The sequence below is a fragment of the Amblyomma maculatum genome, chromosome 10 (assembly GCF_055883805.1).
Source record: "Amblyomma maculatum isolate TAMU_Amacu chromosome 10, ASM5588380v1, whole genome shotgun sequence".
Classification (NCBI taxonomy): domain Eukaryota; kingdom Metazoa; phylum Arthropoda; class Arachnida; order Ixodida; family Ixodidae; genus Amblyomma; species Amblyomma maculatum.
In genome coordinates, this window is record NC_139353.1 from 43,983,786 (window position 1) to 43,999,080 (window position 15,295).

At 48.2% G+C, this 15,295-nt stretch overlaps 1 protein-coding gene across 3 annotated transcripts in view; it reads right to left on the reverse strand.

Annotated features, from left to right (window-relative positions):
• The window catches only part of trh (PAS domain-containing protein trachealess), a 592,592-nt gene that overhangs the window by 81,271 nt on the left and 496,026 nt on the right, over positions 1–15,295 (reverse strand). Inside the window, exon 2 of one of the 3 annotated variants that reach the window (XM_084582632.1) lies at positions 12,000–12,267. The exons of the other annotated variants lie outside the window; for them this stretch is intronic. The gene's annotated coding sequence lies outside the window, so the exon portion shown is untranslated. The remainder of the gene's footprint in view (positions 1–11,999; positions 12,268–15,295) is intronic. 3 annotated transcript variants of the gene reach the window in all.

The window sequence follows — 15,295 nt, forward strand, 5'->3', positions numbered from 1 at the left end:
GCTGAGACGCCAAGCGACACGCGGGGCGCCTTCCTTTCCCACCGAGCGGCAGCGGTGGCTAATCCGAGCGAGGCGCCGTCAGCCGCGACCTGCTTCCCCGCAGCGATCACGCGCGCGCTTCGCCGCTCGACTCCGCCGCGATGCGGGAAAGCCCGGCCGTCCGGCACCCTCTCCATCGCGGCGTCATCTCTTCCCCGTTTCCCTCCCACGCACTCCCTAAACTCCCTTTCCGCCATTTTCTGCCTCCTCACCAGACCCTTGCGAGCCCATCGCGCTGGCCTTTCGGTGGGCGAGACCCCGACGGCGGCCGAGGGACTCGGGGCGTGCTCCGGACCCTTTGGTATTCCCGGCCCGTGGCTCACGTCCCGGCCTCCGAGGCGATGACGTCACTTAGCAAAGAGAGAGAGAACGAAGCTGGCGTGCGGTAAAGGCGATCGTGCTTCAGTCGCCGCGGCGCACGTGACGGGGGAAGGGGCACTACGATGAGAGAAAGGGGTGCGCGCGGGGAGGATCCACCCATTCGGCGTTCCTGAGGGCCCGCGCGCTTCGCCCGGGACACGCCCCGGAGAACGGGCTCGGAGGGGAAGAGGGGGGCGAAAGGGAACCCGGGATCAGGGGCCGCCTCTTGTCGACTCGCGACTCCGGGCCGAACGTGCGCAGCGAACTATGCGGCGGCGATAAAAGTGCTCCGATTGGAGCAGTGTGTTGTTTTGTTTTTCCCTGCTTTGCTCTGTTAACGCCCGCAACACCCTTTCACTGAAGTCGCTGTGAACATACTCCTAGTATCCGCGATGATAGGTTTGTCGAAGACGGCGAAAACATCACAACTAAATGATTATGTTGGGAAACGGCGCTGTCACCGCTTGTTGAAGCGGGCCTCAAACAAGAGTGGAGATCACAAGCAAGTTCGTAGTTTCAATACCACAAAAACTCCATCTTGTGACATGGCTCCTAAACTCAGTGTATGTCGAATGCAGGTATTTTTTCTTATTTAGCGTACGAATATTAAGATTTGGAACGCCACTCGGGACTGCTATTTTATTGTTTAAACCGATATTGCTCGCGCTTTTCTCCATATGTTTCGTCTTTATAACGACAGGCAACATGTTCGTTGCCATAACGCCAAAGAAAAATTGGCGGTTCGCTTTCATCAAGCTGCCTGTTTTATATCGGTCTTTCCAAATAGCATCGCAGAACATAGGAGAAAAGTATGTGCGACAAAGTCTATGTGCAAAACAAAATCGTCCGCGTCTAAGTTCCCGTCCTCCAAGCCCATCAATACAATGTATATAAACTGAATGAATGAATGAATGAACGTGCGAATAATAAGACAGAAACAAGAAACGAAAAGCCTATAAAAAAATTCGCTGCCGCAGTTCCCTCACTAAGTCGTTACACAGCATGAACCTTTATATCACCTCAATATTTGAAACGCTTTCTTCTACGCTGCCGTTTATGCGTGCACAGAATTGTCCACCAACCTTCGGTTATACACATCCACAGACTAAAATAACAGCGGTTGCACAGGGAGGAAACAATATCTGTCATCCTCTTGTAATGAGGCGGGGGAGAGCAAAGGCAACTGCGAACAATAGAGTTCTGCGCCAAGTACCACGCAAAAAGAACACGGCTATCGAAAAATAATAACCTAAATCAAACATCTCGCATCGGGACGACAAGTCTGCGCTTTAGAAAGACCAGCCGAATGAAGCGAACCGGATGCACCACCCCGTGCCAGCCTGGGTTGCGGGCGCGTTCCAACACGCCCGAGCATATCAAGAGGGGAGAATCGCACCCGCCGGGTGGGGAATGAGGGGAGAAACGGTATACGGTGGCGGAGGATTGTGTCCCCAAAGGGGTTCGGAAACAATAACGGCCGGGGGACCACGTACTCCCTGCACTACTTTCGCTGACCCGGAAACGAGATCTCAGCGACCCGGGGATGAGAGAGAGGAAGCGAAGGTGCTAGGCAGAGGAAGGGAGCACCTCCGCCTGTATACGGGAAAGGAAACGGGAGAGGGCTTCCTGCTCAGGCGGAAGCACACCGCGCGACCTTCTCATTAGGCTTGTCTCACTCGCCAGGGTGGCTGACGTGCTGAGCCACCCGCTCCGTTCTAGAGCACTGTTCTGGCGGAGTGTCGCCACCCTTCCCAGCACGAGTCTGAATCTGGGCCTGCCGCAAGCTGGTGCGCACGCCGGTAGACGTTAGCCCATCCCGGATATCTACAAGTGTGCACGTAAATGCTCTGGAAATGATGGTTATTCAATGCAAAACACGGCATGTGCGCAGTAGAGTACTGAACAGGTGCAGGAGACGGAAGCCTTTGCTGCTAATATGAACACCGCTCCGAAGCTTTTATTAAATAAGGCTACGCCGTGAAAGTTTCGGGTTCTACGATAAAAGCTTAAATAAAAGTAAAAATGAAAAGGGCGAACAATATTTTAAACACAGACCGGCTGATACGTCAGAGCGAATAGGTAATCTGTTCGAAGTATTAGTGCTATTACACATCATTTAAATCCCATCAAAATTGGAAAACAGGAAATTGGCGCTTATGCAGTCAGAACTAAAACAATTTGAGTTTAAGCCCATTCACTGAAATAAAGTGTTACTGCAAAGCGGGAAGCCAAGCATATGTAACATTACGCATTGACACTGGGTGTGGTTGTACCCTCGTGTTTATTGCCACGTTATATACTTATAACATATATACGTTATATATACATATACGTTATATATACATATACGTTATATATGTGCTGCCCAAGTTGGCAGCTTCTGTCAATGCAGCCATGGCATTTTGCTTGACGTCACACAAACAGCCAGCCAATCAGTGTCCTTCGATACCACCTACCAACTGCCACCTGTCAGAGGCATACCAGTGATTCTTTGTACAAGTGTTGCATTGTTGTACACGTAGGCAGATTAACGTGGGCTAGCAATATTTTCGCACTAAGAACTTTACTGAGTGCATATTATACTTGCCTGCACTCTAAATTAGCCTTTCTTACCGGAAGAGACAGGTGCCCGGAAATGACGTAGATTATAACAAAGCGCAGTGTTAAGTTCTATAAATGGTATCGATATATCACTTCCATCTGTCAGCTTATGTACGTCTTGTAACGAAGGTCACGTGCGACTTTAGATTTGAGCATTAAGGCGCACAGTTTTATGCATCATTTGATTTTCGATGCCTCAACAGACAGACAAAAATCTGGATACTATTTCAGGCCTACCTTGGGGCCAACAAACGCTAAGAGCGACAAGTGACAACAGGACACGTGAGGAGGCTCTGACGTGTTCGCGACAGATGTCTCACTTGTCGCAATCACGTCCGAAACCAGAAAGATGACGTACTGAGAAATAAATAAAAATAAGACAGAAAACAGCGTACAATTCAGCGTCGCCGTCTGCCGGAAAGTGGCGAACAATAGTCGTTACCAGGTCAGCTTCCCGTATTCCACTCCCTATAGCAAAGTTTCCTGATTGGCTCCCCGGGCAGTGTTAACTCGCTTTTACACCTTTCCCCAACCTCCCCACGGCTGCCAGCAGAAAGCTCTTCTAGAACCCTTGCTCCCGAATCTGTGGGAAAGGAGTTTCGGGGGAAACGCACACACAGCACTCGCACAGTAGCGTGCAGTGTGGCTGATGCAAGCGCTCCTTCGTCTGACGTCAGCGCCCATTTTGCCTCCACGCAGTGCTAGACCACAAGCGTGGTCTAGCACGTGACTACACTATGCCACTGCCGAACTTTTATTTCAATTTCAATTCTTGTTTATCACGCCGTGGTTTACGTGCGTTATTCATGCTTCCTCGCCTAAAGTGGCTGACCGCCGAATGCCTCAGTTGTGGAGATGCACCCGGTGACATATACCCCGTGGTCTGCCTCATACAAAACCTAACTCCCCGAGTCATTCAGTGGTGTATGTTATTCATTAGACTTTTGAATAACAAAACATTCATTCTACTCAGCAGATACTCCAAGGATATATTTTCCCGACTGTCCATAGTTACACGTATACTTTAACTTTTCATTCTTTACATTTGCTCAGAAAAAACTATACAGCATGATTTATAATGTTTTGCAGCCCATTAACGACCATGTCACTTCTTTATTATTTTGATCTATTTTTTACAAACCGCTGATCTCTCCTAGAACACGGACAATTGTCTAAAAATAATCATGCACTTAACAGCGCGCGGCTGTTAAAGATGCATACCAAGCTGTTTTTTTTTTTTATTTATGCGCACATACCCAAGCTCGAAGCAGCGTGAATAAAATTTATCCAATCAGATCTCTCACCAACGAGAGATTTTGAAATAATGAAACGTTGACAGGCCGGCAACATGTGTGAGCTGTACTTTTTCGCGTCAGTTTAAACGTCTCTACGCTCATTCCTTGAGCCTAACTGCATCAGTAACTATACACTCCAAATTACATATTTCATATCTAGTAAGCACAATCTAACAATATTAGACAACTTATCAGTTTAAATTTGAGTGTAAAGCTCGCTTCCCAAAATTACTCGCAGAATAACGGAACTCGTTACCGTCATCCCCTTTTTCTCTTCCTTATTTTATGGGCACCTGACTATCATAAACACCAACGACGTCCTTTGACGATTTTTGCCACCCGCAGCTCGATACGGTCGCGTACCTTAGTGATGTCATTCTCTAAGCGCTATAAAATACCGTGTGGCTCCATTACTCTTCAGGCGGACGTTAAATAATTTGTCTCCCTCCAAACATTTTACGTAAAAATGTCTACAAAGCTTTTGTTCTCCATAAGTGCAAACCATTAATTTTTTTTCGGCACAACGCAACTTTTATATACCTTCCCGCTTCTTCGCGTCGAAGGAAAGCGCTGCCTACAAGCTATAGAGCCTGCAAACAAAGACATCACCTCTGGTCTAAGTAAGCCGCCTCTTCGAGATTGAAACACGCCCTTGGTTCCTTCTCCAAAGAGAGCCCAGATGGCAGCTTAGCAAGGCTAGCAATCCAGTGGCATTTCCCATACGGTGTTGCACAGAACCAGCGGGGAAGAGCACGCAGAGAAAAAGCAGCAGGCACCGAGACAACCCGACCGGTAAATTTGCCCGGCGCGGGCGCTTCCAAATCAGGTGATAATAAGGCGGAACGAGCTGGGCTGGCTGTATCCAAGCGCGTTCCCCCCCCCCCCCCTCCCCCTCTCGCCTCTGCCGATTCTCCCTCGCAACAGCCACTGCGACCACCATCGGCGCACTTGGAACTCCACCGGGAGGAAACGAGTTGACGAGGCGCTCGCCGAGGGAGCACAGGGAAAGGCTTCGCTCGGGAGAGGCTCTCCCTCTTATCCCTGGCGATGCTACGACTGCGAACAGTGCCAGCGTGGAAGGCGCTCTTCGCGCCTTCTGTGTGCGCGCCTCTTCGAGCCAACACCCCAGTGCCTCCCCCCTCCCATCCCCTCAGCCCAAACCTCCCACAACCCCCTTCTCTCGTCCTGCCGGCCCCTCGTTCCGTTCTTCTTCCCGGCCGGAAGCGGAAATAGAAAAGGGACGTGACTTCGTTTCCCCTCCATCTCCGTCTTCCCCTTTAACTCCCTTTTTCATCCCTGTTTTGTCTTCCCGCGCTTTGTTGTCTGCTCCCCTCGCTTCCTCTAAGCGTGCAAAGGCGACGCCTCCCTCTTTTCTCATTTCCAGAGCAGTGCTGGCTTGTTTTTCCATCACAGCTCCAGGAAGGAGCGGCCAGTTAGGGAGGCGAGGAGGAAGCGAAAGAAAGAGTGAGAGTGAAAAAAAAAAGCGGAGAGTGTTCGCCAAAAGCAATCGCGAGTGCCGGCAGGCGCCGCGGGAACGTGACCAGCCCTTCAAGAGCTGTGGACAGGAATAATAAGTGCTCCAATATCAGCGGAGACAAAAGAAACGAGAAAAATGTGAAGGAACAGAGGGAATGCGGGAGAAACCGGCAAATGACGAAAGTTCGCGTACGCCACGGGTTTCGTTCGCTCCGAAAAGACGGAAGGCTCATCCCTCGGCCTAGGAGGGCTAAACTCCCGAAACGGAGGGGAAGAAACGGAGGGGAAGAAACGGAGAAACGCAACGCGGAGGAGACAGGAACGACGTGAGCCTATATAAGACGGACAGCATCGTGGGAAATCATCGGAGCCCGAGCTGCAAGCATCGTCCTGCCCGAGTGGTCGTCAGTCGGGAAGAGCTCTTGCGGAAAGAACTCGCAAAAGAAGTGCGACTGAAACAAACTGCAAAAATAAAAACACTACCGCAAAGCCTTTCAACGTTCTTCGATGGACGGCCGTGAAGCTATTAACGTCGAGCACTAAACGTTATTTCCAAATTATTTCCAAATGTCCTAGTGTCAGTCTCTCTGTAAGCTTAGCTATGCCCGAGCTCCTTCGCCGTTAAGAAGCCAATCCATAAGCACTATATACTATCGTGCTCAATATGACTTGCAGCCAGCGAGCGTGTGGCCGCAGCGTTTTCTGGAGGAACGGTGGGGCCGACAAGCGGCGCGCCTGGAAACTAAGTGGAAGGGATCCTGCTGTTCCAGCAGTCAGGTGCACCCCCTCTCATCATCTGCTCAACGATATCTTCGCTCGTTATTTCTTACAGACGATGGTGCGCACGCACCTGTACCAGACTGTGCACCTTGCACAGGCGTGATTTTATGCTGGCGTTGTGGCTTTTTCTTGAAAATCAGGTGAATGAAACAAGATCGACTGCGTCATGCGCCTTGCATTCGTCATAAGCGCGAAGCGATAACACTATGGTACTGCGAACACCAGATTGCAAAGGGGAGAAGGCGGAGTGCTAGAATAGCGAAATCATTTCCCTTTATTTTACAAGCGCGTCGTTTTGCGGTCCCACAAAGCTTCCGGGAAGCACTCCGGCCACACTGCTTGGGGTTTCAACTCATATTGAGCGCGACAATACGTCCAAAAGTTCTCCCAATATTTAGGTCTACCAAATATACAACCAAAGGCTTCTTTGTTTAAACTATATGTCCCTAGAATAGATATACAGATTTATATCTATATCTATACTATACTATCTATATATCTAAATCTAGACTATATCTCCCTAGGAGAATATAGATTTTTAACACATCGGGTACACAGGCAGGTAGACGTAATTCCACTATGCGAATGCGCTACAGGTAACGTTAACACAGCACGTCTGCGCTATGAGGTCTACACTAAGCTATAAGTCTGCAAAACGACTGATCAGATCGTCATCGCAAAGGAAAGTAATTCTTTAACGTCTATCGAAAGCAAGAATCCTGTACTGAAGTCGGACCGCCGCTCGCAAAATGTACTTCAAAGCTTCAAAAGAACAGCGGCGCGCGGCTTAAAAATGATAAGTAGCCTTCAGGCGCAACGGAGGAGGCTGGAACGTCTACGTCAACAACCATCCCTCCTGTTAACCGAGATTGACGTCTCCCTACCTCCGGGGTTGAGAGCGGAGATGGGAAAAATTATCTCCTTTTTTTTTTTTGCATTTTTCAACTAGAAAGTAAAAGCAGGCACGCGGGTACGGTCCTCGCCATTTAGAATTGTACGCAGTCGCGGTTCAGTGACATCAGTGCCTCGGGGCAGGATATTAATAGCAGTGCTGTCGTCGCTGATGGGAGGCATACATTTTTCATAAGGACGAACTTGGAAAATATTGTAAACTGCTGTCGTGCCACCATATGACAGAACCATTTGCTATGCCCTCCCCCCCTCCCCCTCCACCTTAAACCTCAGGGAAAAAAAAGAACATTTCAACATTTAATGCTATATCCTGGCGGAACAGGTGGGTTTCCCCCTGCAAGCGTGTCCTGCGTTTGCTCACAAAAATAAATATCAGCTGAAAGGATGCCCTTATTAATACAACGATACAAGGAAGGTGCGAAACTACGCTGAAAAAAAAAAAAAAAAAAAGAAAATAAATATTCCGGCGCAATGGCGCCAGGCGAATATCCTAATCCCTACCGACTGTTAATTCACGTGATTAAGAAACATTTTATATCTTCGTAGGGCATTTAAAATTTCTTGTTTTTATTGACTTGTTAGCGTTTTTAGATTTCTTTTAATTTCCAGCTAGCCGCTGGATTGTTGCTCCTAAGAAATTAACTTGACCTGTTGATAACAACGGTCAGAACACTAGGAGGATGCTGCTGCCTTAATTAAAAAAAAAAGAGAGAGAGAGAAAGAAAGAGATGTCAGCAACAATGAGCCCACTAACCAAGTGGGCTGACCGCCATTACAGCACGCACGTAATATTTCTTCATTTCTAAAAAAAAAAAAAAATTCAGCGATACGAAGAATACGTCGCGCTTTCTGTATGTTTGGCAAATAGTGCCATAAAAGATATACAATAAACAGACAGCTTTCTCTATGTGCTGTCGTGTGTAAAAAAAGTGAAAAAAAAAAAAAAAAAAAAGCCGTATAAAAAGATTTGCGGTCGATATGGTCAAAACAATCCCAAAAGAATGTATAAAGCACTGGCAGCCCACTTTTAAAGTCCAACCAAGGCGTAACGAAACGGGGGAAAGAAAACTGTGGGCAAAAAAAACGCGCGCCTCTCCCTTCTCAAATTTTTCACAAAGCGCAATTTTTTCTTCTTAACTCGGCGCTCGCTGCTCTACTCACTTTTCGACCGTGGCATTATTGTGAATGCCACCTCCGCAAGAGCGCGTCATAAAACAAACGGACGGTCAGAGTCGGGGGCGAAACGAACAAGTAAATAAAAACTAACGTCAAAATAGAGCGCGAGGGATTGGAAGGTGGGAAAAAAATGGCACGGGACCATCACGCGCTGGGCACCACCGCGCTATATAGTGCGGCTGCGGTGACCGCGACGGCACGGAGGGCTCTACGGGTCCCCATATATACGCGCACCCTGCTAGTACAACTTCATTTTCCGGGTACGGGGGCACCCCACAGGACTCGCTAGCAACGCGCGAAGCACCCCCACCGCCCGACACAGTGCTGACCGAAAAGCCTCGAGGCGCTGCGCGCTGAGACCTTTTTATGCCTCCCTGGCCTCTGCAGCATCCCTGTTTTTACACCATTTTCTTGTATTCCGTTCCACCTTCGGTGGCAGACACGGCTCGTGTATCATTTCTTTTTTTTTTTTTTTCCAGTAATCCCCCACCGTCCAGCACTTTTCGTCGCCTCCTATTACACTCGTCATCCGTTTCCTGTGGAACCTCTATTTTTGTTTTCCTCGTAGCCAAAGTCAAGGGCTTTATTTCTCGCTTTTGTTCTATTCTTCTTTTTTTCTTCGATGTGAGCCGAGGAGCCCTTTTCCACTGTAGCTAGAAAACGCGCGAACTGCCCAGCTCTTCTGTAGCGGCGGCGAAGATCGGTACTTCGGCGTCAATAAATGCACTGCCGTACTCAGGTTCAGCAATTCCTGTAGCCTGATGCAGTGGTAGCCGAAGTGCCACATGCAATGTGGTATATATATAAAAAAAAAGAAAAAACTCTTGAAATTAGCTTTGTTTAGAAAAAAGAGGTTTACACATCTTCGCTGACACGCTATCACTTTTAAATTCGCTTGCATGGTAATGAACCGCTCATAGCGTTTCGCTACTGCTGTAATGGGTCTTCGAAGTGTTCTTTTTGAAGCGCGTCGGGCACCTTCTGTAATTCGCGCTAGTTCTCCGCAGTGGTCTCCGTAGTGATCTCCGCACGACCTTTGAGCTTGACCTTCATGGTCGGAAAGAAGGTGAAGCTCGCCGCGGTGCCAAATCTAACGAGAAAAGTTGCCGCACAAGTGGGATTATGATGTTACGGGTTATAAACACACGTGTGAGAATAGTTTGGTGAGAACTGTACATTGTCCTTACGGAGCATCTACTTTTAAAAATCGCGCATCCCAGGTTCAGCCGCTTACAGAGAATGTCTCGTACAAAACACGTTAAAGCCTGGCAGTAGAACTCGTTATTGACACAGCCTGGCTCCATGGGAACAAGTTCTTGTATGTTCCTGCTGCGATTATTGCTTACTTTTTTTCGGTCGCATATATAGTGGGGCTCTTCCACTATGCAGTCTGCTTCTTTGTATCACAGTCGTAGCCGTAAACCCAACCCAGTCGGAAAAAACTACAGAAAATGTTTTGATGTTACGACAAAATGTTTGTGCGGTTTTTGACGGGAAACTTGTTGTGACAACAGAACATTCTGTAGTAACATCAGCATTTCATGTAGTTATAAAGGAAAGTGCTACAGAACTACAGACAACAGAAATATACTACAGAAAAACTACAGAACTACAGATAACAGAAATATACTGCAGAAAAACTACAGAACTGCAGAAAAATCTGATGGTTACGACAGAACTACAGGATATTTTGTCATATTTCTGACATAGTTCTGTAGTTTTTTTCGACTGGGAAGCTTCGTTGTCAGTAACGACCTCGGCATAAAGTACGGTTCATCGGCCGCACGCTGACGAAGCTCTCTGGCAGGATTCGACGAGGTGCTCCTTTTGCTCCTCGGTCAGCAGCTGAAGCACGAACCTGGCGGCCACAGGGCACACTTTGGAAAGCACAGGTGAGTATTGCGTGGAATGTTCCGCACAGCAAGTCGACAATCGCAGAAAAGCTGTGCTGTACGTTCTACTCCCACAACCCTCTTAAACGAGATTACGAGTTCCAATAATGTCCTTGAACCGCGCGTACGGCCGAAAACACCTGGCGCAATTTATTGCGCCGTAAACTTGCCGAATCACGTCAAATGTCCCTGTGGCAGATTTTGCCCAGCTTCGCGCAGAATATTATTTCGCTATCAGTTCTTACATGCTGTCCACGATGAAATCGCAGAGGTAGGACATGTGGTCAGAAGAGCAACAGGTTCACCGCTACAAATTCACACTGAACGACGACGTCTCTTGACACGGTGACTTAAGAATATCGGTGCTTTATGCAACAGTTCCCGCAGCTTTCTGCTGTCATCTGTTCGCCTTGTCTCGAAATATTTAGATTAAAATCAAAATACATTTCTTTACAGCGGACACACATCACGGGTACAATGAGGAACACTAAGACCATCAGCTCTTGCCGACAACGGTGAAAGGGTCCGCGCATGTACAGGGGTAGTCAAAAGTTCCCAGGCCACAGGGTCTGCTTCTGGGCAGTATAGGCAGGCAGCTACGATGTTCTTAAATATTAATACATCTGTGGATGGTAGAATAATCATTATTCTAACATCAGAGATAATTATAGCTTTAATGGGATCTCGAGAAACTAAAAGATAACATATGACAGCGGTGTCTCGTTTGCAAGTTTAGAGCATGATCCAAAGATACCTGCCTGCAAAGGTCCTTCGGTCGACCAAACAAGTAATTTGTTATTTCCTCCCGTGTGGCATATTCGAAGGTGAAATTTTTGTACTGCATTGATTATGGAGCAGCGCACCAGGAAAACACACTGAGATGAAGAAGGGACAACCATGAGGTAGACAAAAAAAAAAAGAAAGAATCCACCAATCAGCAACTTTTCAGAGATTTAAGCATACTAACAGTATTTTACACGTATAAGAAAACGCAGAATGGCTTATAATATTCCCTATCACTCAGCCGTCAATCCGCTATTGAGCCAAGCTTTAGTTGTTGTTTCTTCTGAAACACAGCGAAGCGTTCATGGGTGGTACAAAACAACATTCCTCGGTCTAAATACTATCAGGCACCTCTAACATTCCCATCAATCATTCGCAGTCATAACCGATGATTTCCTGTGTTGCGGTCCCGTCCAACCACATAAAAAAAAGTGTATGGTCATTTGCGAAAAGGAACAGACAACCGCGAATTCGAATGTCTGCATATCAGTCTTGCTCCCAGCAGCTATGTTTAGGTACCTGCATACCAGTGCTCCCCTAGAAGGAATATCAGGTGCTAGCAATGCAGCGCGGAACTTTATATTACCACCAACGCTCTTCTCTGTCGCCATCGACGAACAATGGTCGCGCGCCGTCGTAGCACCAACGCACAGGCGAGAGCAAACACTGCATTCACTGCGCTTACCTGGCACTGGCTGTCGAAACTGGCCTTGTATGGAGAGCACTCCAAGCGTCTCATCGAAACACACGCACACACACAGTATCCGCAGGGCGAACGTCTAGTGCGACACAACGCGGGCGGGAACAAGACGCGACTCCCGGCGCAGGAGCTGCCGGGGCATCGGCGGCCGCCGGCCGGACACAACAACTCGGCCTCGCCACAACACACGCCAGGCACCGCAGCACCGACATGGCGTCGCCCACCTGACCACCGCGGGCCGAAAGCAACTCACCTGCGAGCAGAGAGAAAAAAAAAAGAGGGCGAAGGACAGGAATTAGAAAAAGCACAATCGCTTAGAGTTCCTTGCACTTAACTGAAACTTACTTTAAACTCAACAGAAACTCAACAAAACGTCTATAGAAAGTCAAAAGCCGTTCTTTTAACGAAAAAAATACTGCGGTTATAAAATGAACCCAACAAAATTGGACAAGCGACGTGCAGCAATTATACCTGAAGTGTGAGAAGAACAATACAAAACTAATACTTATAAGGGCGCAAATACAAAAGTGACAATTACAGTAAGCATTTACTCGCTCGGTGCAAAGAGCTAGTCCTGCACTCCTCGTCCGAACTGTCCAGTCCGCGTTTCATGAGGTAAATGCATGACGTCACTAACTTACGCTACGATTGACGTATTTGACTGCACGCTGTGAACCATAAATGGTGTGCTCCACACATTAAAACCATACTTTAAACCCCAATGAAACAGTATACCGCAACCTTCAGTCAGAAATAAGGAGGCCCAGACGCACAACCTCTGACCCGACAAAGATGGAACGGTCAGTTGGGGCTCATACGACTGACCAGTGTGATCACCGAGCATCGAGCGACTGCCCCGGATCAGGCTACGCTAAGGCACTTACCGGTCATTTTTCTCTCGTGGCTGACCAATTCGAGAGGAAATTCCCCTCCACCAAAATCGCACTGAAACATTACGTAGAGGACGCTACGGGAGGGTGCTAACGCCGAGCAAAAAGGTCGAAATGACCTCGGCCCAACAAGCGGCCAGCAAAGAAGTCAGAGCGGACAGGCCGGTGAGTCCCTAGGGTCCCGTTGACCGGGAAGAAGACCGGGCCACTCCGAATTTATACTAGAGGAGACGAACCCTCAACCTCGCTTCCCCGGCTCCTTGAACCTGGCCTCGATGCACAAAGCCCAACTGACGTGCACTGTCTTGATTCATTGTTCACTTGGCCTTTTGTGCTAAGCGCTTTTATCGATTGCTCTATTCGTATTTTTCATTACCGCTATTGTCGACGTACGTCTTTCAGAGCGGAGCACTTCAGTTCAACGTTCCACCATGCCACACTCATCCACATCAACTGCCCTTCCTCCCCAACCTCCTGTCCACTGCTCCCTTCACACGCACGTACTCTGGCTGCTCCCGTCTGCGCCATTATCACCCACTGCCCATAGGCGTCCTCTTTAACAACGCGCTGGCCAAAAGCGCCCCCTGGGCTTTACGCTCCGCCACTTGGCTTTGCTGCAAAGTGGGGAAGACGGGTGCTGGTCAGTGCGGATCCCGCTGTCCCCCGGCGCGCTGGTCAACCTGCGCTCCCTGCAAAGCTGGCTTGCTCACGCGCCTGACCAATAGATGCTAACGGGAGTAACGAAATTTATTCCCACCCTCCTTCACTTCACCGACGATAATGAGAGAGAAAGGAAAGGTATCCACAAAAAATCAATAAGCGGTGCTTCGAGTTCGTGTGTTGTGTTCGTGAACCATAGAATCTGAACAGCAATGTCTTGTTGTGAACAAACCAAGAAGAAGAAACATTATCAAATACTTCTGCGATTCGCCTGCATTTTAAAATGAGAAAGGGATCGTTCTTTTCGTTAAAGACAGTGCAAGCCGGCTGTATGTCGCTACTCAAAGTCAAGTCAGCGACGAGGTCAATGACAGCCAAATGATGTATACGACTGGGCATACCTTATAACTCTAACAATCAACGCACGAAAATTACAGCGATGTTTGCTAGTGCATTTTAGACGCCAGTAAGCATTGTCAATATAAGCACGCCCTTGTAACATCAGAAAACAAAAGAATCTGTCAAAAAATCAAACTGGCACTACCCTTACACAAGCTCACAAAAAAACTCATGCAAGAGATTATATAGGTTACCTTCCCTACATTTACATCTGCCAGTTAGAACATAAATGGACTGCAGGGCCGTCCCATATGCGTGCAGAGTTAACATACGTAGAATTCAACAGCACGAGAATTGGACTGTTAGTAACCGACAGCCATGACATCAACGAGTTCAGACAGTGCTTGAGGACTTCCTTAGATGGCTATGTGGTCGGAGCTTATATACTAGCGTAAAGGACACACACCTTTTGTACAACTCGTTATTGTACACTTCTTCGCAAAGGTCAACGTACTAATTGACATAACCTCCCATTGGTGAAAACTTTACTGCATCACTTGCCTGGCGTCTGTCATAGCCTTACTCTGGGACGGTAAACCCCATAAACCAAACCAAACCAAGCCAACACTTGCCTATTCACCGCTCCACATACAAGAGAACTCACGTTACGGGTACCATAACCGCAATATCTAAGAGCAAAATGTTAGTTATATGGGGTTTTCTGGCGCACAAGCAACTGAGGCTACGATGCGCCAAACACAATAAGAACAAGATATATAAAAGCAGGAGGGCCAAGCTAAAGAAGAGGGCGCCACAAGTGCTGCCAAACGCAGGAACCCAGGACGACCCAGAAATGCGGTTTCCCTCACGAGAGATGTGCGAACAACCAGGGAGGGTGCAATACAAGAAGTGCAGAGGCTCAGACAGCGACACGTCAGAAGCAACGAGTGTACCCCGGTGCTCCGCACCCCGAAGAGAAGGGCGCGACCGGGAACGCACTCTTCGTGTCTCTCACAATGACGCCTCCGATGATGTGGGACAAAGGCCAGCACATTACCATCGCGTTGAGCCCGCTGCGGCCGCCGATACATAGAGTATCCCTGTCCGTCCCCCGCAAGGCGAAGAAGCTCTCGAACGACACGCGAAGGCCAGCGGCTGTATTCGGCTGAGCTGTATGTGTGAGTAGGCCTGTGTGTACGCATGGAGTTAGAGACGAGAACCAGAGATACTTTGGCGGTTGCACCGAGTAAAAGACAGGGGAAAAACGCGCTCAAGGATTTCACTATCGACAAGCTGAAGAAAACGAAAGTTGGAAAAGTCGCTCCATAGAACATATGACGGGAGCAAAGTCAACAAGAAAGAACATAGTGAGAACAGGAGAAAAAAAAAAAA